We start from the raw sequence: 6,000 nt of genomic DNA, 5'->3' as shown, positions 1-6,000 counted from the left end.
CTATAAATGCATACAAATATTAGTCACAACCTTAAACAAGAAGCCATAGGCGACAATTCTCCGTGAAGTATTATATATTGCAACAAAAAGAAGTAGCCATTGGCGACAATTCTCTGTGAAGTGTGATAAATCGAACAAAGAAAAATTGTTTAAACGCGCGTCGGCTCAGTCATCTTAAGACGCAACAACCAATCAGAGATGCGAGATGCCTACACGTGACGCGGGAAGGGCGCGCGATGCCCGAAATATTTTTGCGTCAATATTCAGCGCCGTGATTCAAGAGATTAATACCCGGAAACAATTTTTTTCTTGTTTTGAACGCATTAACATGCATTTACGCTAATCTAGTATGATTCAGGGTTACTTTTTTTTAACCTGCCATGGCCAGATTATCTAAAGATGTGTGTATTGTGTGTACAATCTATAGAAAGAGAAATGTACATCAGGTCCGATCATCCGATTTTCACGTTTCGGTTTTTGGACTCGGTTCATGAACGTATTTTGGTTTGGCTCCTGGAATGTGCAAAAAAATGACTCCCGGGACTGTCTACAGGGAACACTCGCACATTCGCGGTGTATCAGGACAGCGCGACTGGTCGTCATTAGCGCAGTAACAGTTGCATAAAACGGACGAAACCATTTCAAAGAAATGGGGATGTTTCGAAAATAAGCATTTACTCCAATATCAAAACAGCTACGGTAAAAATAAAAAGACGTGCATCATCCCGGACATAATGCAACACCACATGCGAAATTACACAGAAATGCGACGTACGGAAGAATGCGTTTTGGCTGCGAACATCTTCCAAAAAACTTGGCATCTCTTAACCATGGGCAAAAACATCTGGAACCACTTATAAAAACCACCCCGTATCTGCATGAACTTTTTTGAACCCCACTGCTATTCCAAACAACGCGTTTTTCTGGACCATTCCAATTCGCCTCGTAATTGTAGGGGTGCGTCTGCGATATTACATTGACCGCGAAAGCAGCAACGGCAAAAATACACATTCGTGCATCAACACGGGCATGCCCGCAGACGGCGTATAAAATTGCGTGCCGATTACACAAAGAGAACCCAGTGTTTTGACTGCGAACATGAAAAATCAGCCGATTACAACACTCCGTCCGGAGGTCCTGACCTCCTTCACGGAGTAACTAGATACATGTTTTAGTAAAGAAATGTGAACTCTTTCAATCAAAAATGACAATGAAATTAGCAGAGAGGGCTGGTTTGGATAATCTGGTGTTTGGAACGAAATATTAACTAAGATGATTACAGAGATGCCCTATTCCAACATATTTCATTGTCATTTTTACGGGTCTGCATGGAAGGTCCCGATCACGCTTTGCACTAAAAGCAGCAGCCACGAGTTATATTTCTTTATTCATGCAGACTGGAATTGTGAATTATGCAAAATTCAAATAGCAAGGCACAAAAGTATGCAAAGCAATGACCCGGAATTACGCTTTATTCATGCCGCCGACTAACGCTTTTCCCATAATGTTACGCTCAATATTAAGTCATAACGACCTCACTTCACATTATGCAAATCTAATAGAAGTACATGTACTTAGACATTGCAGCATGCAGACCCCCTTTTTGAATGAGTTCTAAAAATAAAAGCCAACTCACGGTCAAAGTCCAATGTTCTCTTGTCTCAAGGTCCTTCAGGAACACACACAGGAATAGGACAGGTACACAGGATAGCCAACAGATCCTCCAGCTGGAATTTGGACAGGAACACAGAAAGGTCCCACAGCACACACAGGAACATGGTCGGGTACAGTCTCAGCTTCCCATAAGCTAGGGTAAAAAGAAATAAACATTCAGAAAAATCTCATGCCAAATTTACATACTAGTACACCAATATTCACACATCATGCATGGCATCATAATATTCACAACATTTCGTACAAAACCTGCTTTGATTGGGGGAAGAGCACAGCCAAAAGTGAACATAGAATATTCTAATCACAAGAAAATATCTCTCACACATGATATCACATGTAACGTTACATATCACAACACATTTGTTCTAAAAGCTGCATTGGTTGGGAAAAGAACACATGGAACATCGTTAATGTCAGGCAAAAGAAGAGAACAGCCAACAGTGAACAGACATGTAGAATATCATGACCAAACAACAATCACACTTCTTGATATCACATAAGATACATCACAATCCAAATAAGTACATGTACATGATAGATAGAGAATTCAAAATGTTTTACAGCAAATTACACATTTCTAACACATGTCAAGTGTACTGTACGTACTTCAGACAATTTCTAAATACTAGTACTAACGTTACTAGTAAGGTAATAAAAGATATGGAGAAAAACATGTCATGTCAAAAATGTATTAATGTATCAACATCAAATAAACCATCATCATCACATGCAGATGTGTGTCATGATTACATTTTTAACAATCATTGCACACATGCAATCATTTCAACATATTATAAGATGTCAACTTCAAGTTTTCAATGAAGAAATTGGTTGATGAAAGAAGAGTCATCCTGCTGCTCATTGATATCAAAGGACTTCGAGATGCCCCTTCGTGTCTACAAACCTACTGTGACTCAAACCCAGGACCACAACGCCACTGCCATAATTTTGTTCTTCCCAACTTGTCAATTTGTGTTCCCAAAAAAACAGCAACATGACTACAATACCTCTGAAAACATTTTTCTTGGTTTGGAGCTCCTTGATGTATTTCAATTCAGAATCTGGAACAACATATTACTAGTATAATAGGAGCAAGAAGGCATACAAATGATCATACATGTATTCAAGTACTACTACTAGTAATGTTCGCTCTTGTCATCAATTTGTCTAAAGTTGACATGGCACAAATAAAAATTATAATCTCAGTTGTGTTCCCCAAAAACAACTAACATGTACATGACTACGGTACCATACCAAGTATTTTTGGTCTGTCATCAGATCTAATGTAAGGTTAGTTTGTCTAAGGTGTACACGACAAATATAAATTTCAATCTCAGATTTTACCAAAGTCAAGTTGGAGAGTCTGTTTGGGATTTACCGCTCAACAACTGATTAACATTCATTAGAAAAATCTTGACCTGTTTTAGACCAAAACACCGCCTCTCTTACAGCCCTTAAGCCTATAGTGGATCCTTGGTGCCTTTTCTACCTGCAAATTTACCTTCCTGATCACTATGTGACGTATATAATTACCCTGAATACGGTCTTTGCAGCTTTGATACATAAAACAACTCTGTTACCGCCCCCCTCCCCACTCGAATTTACCGTTCGTCTGTCTCCCCTCCTTACAAATATATCACCTTATCCATGTCATCCTCTACACAAACGGTACTATCGTGTCCCCTCTGTATGCTATCGGCCTCGGAATACTTTGCGTTTAGACTGAAACGCATAGAATTTGACCAAAACACACAGGACAACAACAAACCACGTTTCAAGCAAAGCTGTTCAGGTCAGGGGTCACTTAAAGGCGCCCCTCAGCGGATTACTTGAAAGTGCACCTCTTAAGATTGGTGTCGTTTTCCTATTTCAGTATCATTAATAGCACCCTCATTGAATAAAATTTGATTGACCCGTGTTCAAATAATTGGTGGTTACGGTGCAAAAAAAAAATTGAAAAAACAGTTGAATAAATGAATGTGCTTTTTTTATCGACCACGCAAATGCGCCTCCATCGGTTACTTAACTAAGTGCAGCGTTAACACGTGGGAATAATTGCCGAAAGTTGTTATCGAAATTCTGTCTTTTTGCTTCATTTAACGTAGAGGAGATTTATCTATAATGGTCAGGAGAGTATCTACGACAATTTAAAGTACAACTTACCACCAAAGCGGGCGTGGCGCGTCTTCCTGGGCGTAATTGTTACCCGCTCGTTCTTCCCGTCCATGTACACTCGCCATCTTGGAAAGCTAAAGGCGTGTTTCACGCACGTGTGTCATGCCACCTGTAAATCATAAGCAAAATTTGCATTCGATAATCAAGTTTAAGATTAGATTTACGACAAGCCAATAGACAATCATCACACATACAGACCTGAAAAATACAATGATTTAATTATGACTTTCATCTTACAAATTCGAATTTTTCAATTTTTCTATCATCACCATTCAGGAAAACACACGTTAGTAATTTTCCAGTAAATGATCTTTCTTTGACCCATTTATCTTTTGATTGCGATAACAATATTTTCTAGCTAGTAGGTAACAACTTAGAAACATTACAGCTAGGAGTAATATATTACATTTGCGTACTTAGATCTTTGAGTATTCATTTCTCTTTATCAACGATTATTTCTTCTCATATCATAGTATCAACGCTAAGATCACAAAGTTACAAAGTATGGCCGAATATAACCGAAACGTCCGCAATTTGTGATTAAAAAGACGCTTCTGGCGAAGCAAGTCTTAGATTTTCAAACGTTATTCAATAAAATGGTTATTATTTGATAGGTTTTAGCAAGGACAGCTCCTGGGTTTTATGAGCATTGATTCAATTATAAGGAGGACCAATCAAAACAGCGGATTTTGTCTTATAACGAGGCTGAAAAATATGCATACATTAAGTCCAGGTGCCGCATTACGTCATGCGATGTAGTTACGCAATCCTCCAGGCGTGTAGATATGCTGGCCATGGGTTAAATATAGGCAGGAATGGGTGTAAACATTGGCGTTTAAAGTAAAAATAGCGCAAGCAATTACAGAACTAGTTGTTGCAATATTTTCTATATGATCCATTATTCACGTCTAGTTGTTTTCTGGACGGTTAGAACTGTTTAGTAACGAAAAATGAAAAAAAAAAACATCAATAAAACGCATAAACTTTTCGTTCCAGTTTTTCCACCAAACCCTTTCTAGAAGTGTAATAATTCATACCTGAGGTGTCCAGAAGAATCTTTCCATCCCTGGCGAACGTGCACCCTTCTTTACCAAGTTTACTCCCTCACGTTTAATGTTAATTGGATGCTGTGATGCATCCACACGTGTCAATAAGGGCCTCTAGCAGTTCGCGGAATTATTGCAGGTACTTGAGAGATTTGTACATGCAATAATTTCACCGACTGCTAGAAGTCGCTTTTGATACATGGCGCAGAGGGTCATTAACCGATGTATCCTTGATGCTGATTGGTTGTCATCGTGTTTACGTGTTTGAGTCGTCGAGCCTGATTGGATACTAAATGGAAACAATTACGACGCCTGCCTCTTTGACCAAATATGGACAACAGACTCAAGCAAGCCGATTTACTTTTCATGTAAACAACTAAAGTTACGATGGATTTTCGGACGAACGGGACTATTTTAGGCAGTTATTTCCCCCCAGATAAGCTACAGAGTTGTAAGAACTGCCTCTACAAAGAAAAGGAGCCGATTTATGAGGTTAGGAGAGGTGAAAATGCTCGGCAACGGCGTAATATTACTACGAACAGGGGAGGGGGGCATTATGTGGGGATGGCTTTCAGCACCAAGGACAGGGATAGCTTCAGTTTGAACCTAGTGTTTTCTTCCTGACAACAAACTGAAGATTATCACACTGACGAAGAATGTACGAAGGAAATCAATTTGTGAATTTTTCGGTGTCATCCTCAATATCATATCAATGGAAACAGAGTCTCTGCCAGGCGTATAACTATGGCAATCCCCAAGCTGTTACGATTTTACCTTACACCATGCATCTGCTTGGTTCCCATTCATATGGTAATGAGATCGACACGAAAAATTCACTTCTGCAAAGACTGTGACCACTTCTGCAAGCGATCAGATTATCGCAAAATCACGTTTTGATGTATAAGGCCATGTTGATTTGATTATATGGATGACATCCTCCGGGAACCCCAAAATTGATGCGCGCGTGTGAATAAAAAAAAAAGTTTTGCAAAAAAAAAAGAAGTTGTTTTCATTTTGAAATGTACACGGTCATGAGGGTTGAACAAATGGGACAGAATATGGTTTGGCGAATAATCTAGTCTTCAAGTTCATTTCTTTACAATTT

The sequence above is a fragment of the Branchiostoma belcheri genome, unplaced genomic scaffold (genome assembly GCF_001625305.1).
Source record: "Branchiostoma belcheri isolate BF01 breed outbred unplaced genomic scaffold, Haploidv18h27 scaffold3, whole genome shotgun sequence".
NCBI lineage: Eukaryota > Metazoa > Chordata > Leptocardii > Amphioxiformes > Branchiostomatidae > Branchiostoma > Branchiostoma belcheri.
This window is presented reverse-complemented; position numbering follows the sequence as displayed.